Source organism: Haemaphysalis longicornis, unplaced genomic scaffold (genome assembly GCF_048455015.1).
Source record: "Haemaphysalis longicornis isolate Haplotype H1 unplaced genomic scaffold, Haemaphysalis longicornis Haplotype H1 scaffold_1, whole genome shotgun sequence".
Classification (NCBI taxonomy): domain Eukaryota; kingdom Metazoa; phylum Arthropoda; class Arachnida; order Ixodida; family Ixodidae; genus Haemaphysalis; species Haemaphysalis longicornis.
In genome coordinates, this window is record NW_027526203.1 from 396,018,436 (window position 1) to 396,020,724 (window position 2,289).

Genomic DNA, 2,289 nt, shown 5'->3' on the forward strand with positions numbered 1-2,289 from the left:
ACTAGGAGCGAAGGTCGACGCGTTACCTTTCTCGGTTGCCTCGTTCTATAAACGAGCAACGCCGAAGAGCCCGGAGTTACGGGCTCACAGCGCGGCGCGTCGCTAGTTGATTGCGGGCAACGACGACTCGAGCCGCAGTCCGCCCTATCGGACCTCTCCTCCTCGCCTACCGTCTAAGCTATCTTTCCGCTCTCAGTTCTCGGCACGGGTGGATGTTTACGCCCCCGCAGAGTGCTCGACTGTAGGCGGACGCGCGCTGGCAGGAAGCAAGGCTCTCCCTTGCACTTTCGCGCTTTAAATGAGCTTGCAGAGTTTCCGTTTAGTCTCACTCTTCGCTCCAGCCCGCTAATTCAGGGAATACTGGTCAGCTTCGTGCACTCATTGTTTCCCAGAGGGCACGCTAATGAAACGGTTTTGCCGCTACTGTCAATGGTATTTGCTTTTTTCCGCTCGTGTCGTGCAATGATAGTGGCACATGCGCACTTTTCTTGATTTTTATGAATGCCGGTGCGTAACCCAGCCTCGTCTATGAAACAGAAATTAAAATACACACAGTTTTAAACATTGTTGATCCATCCTGTTCTGAATGTTATAATACACTACATTGCAGAACTTGAACGGCGGCCAAAAAGGGATTAATTTAGAACATTAGTTGTTTAAGCGTCGTAGTATCCTTCTGCTGGAAACTTCGTTTTCCCGAGCGGTATTCCTATGGGAATTTCCTGTGTGGGACCCGATCCAGGACAGGTCGATTGATAAGCTGGAAAAAATTGAGAACAGAGCTGCGCGGTTTGTTTTAGGGCGGTACAAGCGGACAGACAGCTGTACTGCTATGAAAGCTGAAATGGGTTGGGAATCGCTTTCTTTGCGCAGAAAAAGGAACTGCGTTTGAATATTTTCTTTTCTGTGTTTCACGGGCACTCCGGATTTGTCCGTGACTATTTCAGTGAACCCAGTTACATATCCGGTCGTAATGACCACTGACACAAAGTGAAAGAGTACCGTGCAAGGACAACCATGTTTTACAATTCCTTTTTTGTGATGACCGCTAGAGATTGGAACCGGCTGCGGGAAACGCAAGTGTGCTGTGTGAAGGAAGAATTGTTTTATTCCAGTCTGTAACCCCCCTGCTGTGGCGCCTTTTTGGCAAAACGGGAGGGGGGGGGGGGGGGGGGGCACTCACTGAATAAAAAGTAAAGAATAAAAAAAAATGATCTCGTGCGCATCCTTCCGTTTCTTTCCAGAAAAAGTTCACAGTAGGCATATCACCACGGCCTTTTTTATATTTATTTTTTCTTCATGAAACATTTGATGATTGCGTCATGCAAACGCTATGCACATTTTTTGCACGTGGGGAATTGTTTGAGGAGAAATTATGGTCAACCTTCATCATGCCGAATGGGGTTCATGAAATGTCATGCCTTCTTTTTTTTAATTTTTGGTGGATACACCAGTAGAGCCGGTTCTGCGACGAATATAAACTCGCTTCATAATCCGAGCTTTAAAAAGTTGTACATCTAAAACAAACTCTCGAGTGTACACCAACAGCCAAATCAAGTTCGAAAGCAGGTATCTTAATTACTCCGGAAAATGTAAGGTTAGTGTGGTGCCGACACACACAACACCGTGATCGAGTCAAGTATAGTATAGTATAGTATAGTATAGTATAGTATAGTATAGTATAGTATAGTATAGTACAGTACAGTACAGTACAGTATAGTATAGTATAGTATAGTATAGCATAGTATAGTATAGTATGCTACAGTCAAACCCGGTTATAGCGAAATGCAATATGCGGCACGATTAGTTCGATATATCCAATAGTTCGATATAGCCGAACCCGCCTATAACGAGTTTATTGTTACAAGATCGCAATACGCGGGAATCCCCTTGCCATCCCCGCATGCAGAACAAAATAAAGTATGTCATTACTATACACAAAACAATCGACTTATTGCAAATAATAAAGCTACTTTCCGTCTTAATGCCTTCATGGCCTACTCCCCCCCCCCCCCCCCCCCCAAAAAAAAAAAAGCGGTGATTTTTGTTTTCCCTTTCGTTTTGGCAGCGCCAACGAGCACAGCATTCTTTACACGAGTTTGCACTAGTTCGAGTCCGTGTTCGTCAATATCGAAGAAATATTGGAGGAGGACGTCAACTGCCGAAAGCACTTCATTAAGCGTCGGACGGCTTTCACTCACGTCGTCCTCTGCCTCCTCGGTGCTTTTCATCAGCATTACGACGGTGCTGCTGACGGTGCCCGCGTCCGAGGGGCTTACAGTGACGGCA

The 2,289-nt window shown here is 45.9% G+C and overlaps 1 protein-coding gene across 1 annotated transcript in view; it reads right to left on the reverse strand.

The window, feature by feature from the left end:
* The window catches only part of LOC144155329 ((Lyso)-N-acylphosphatidylethanolamine lipase-like), a 115,754-nt gene extending 115,632 nt beyond the window's left edge, over positions 1–122 (reverse strand). The window contains exon 1 of the mRNA XM_077686685.1: positions 1–122. This exon is cut by the window's left edge and continues 187 nt beyond it. The gene's annotated coding sequence lies outside the window, so the exon portion shown is untranslated.
* Between the last annotated feature and the right edge of the window lie 2,167 nt (positions 123–2,289).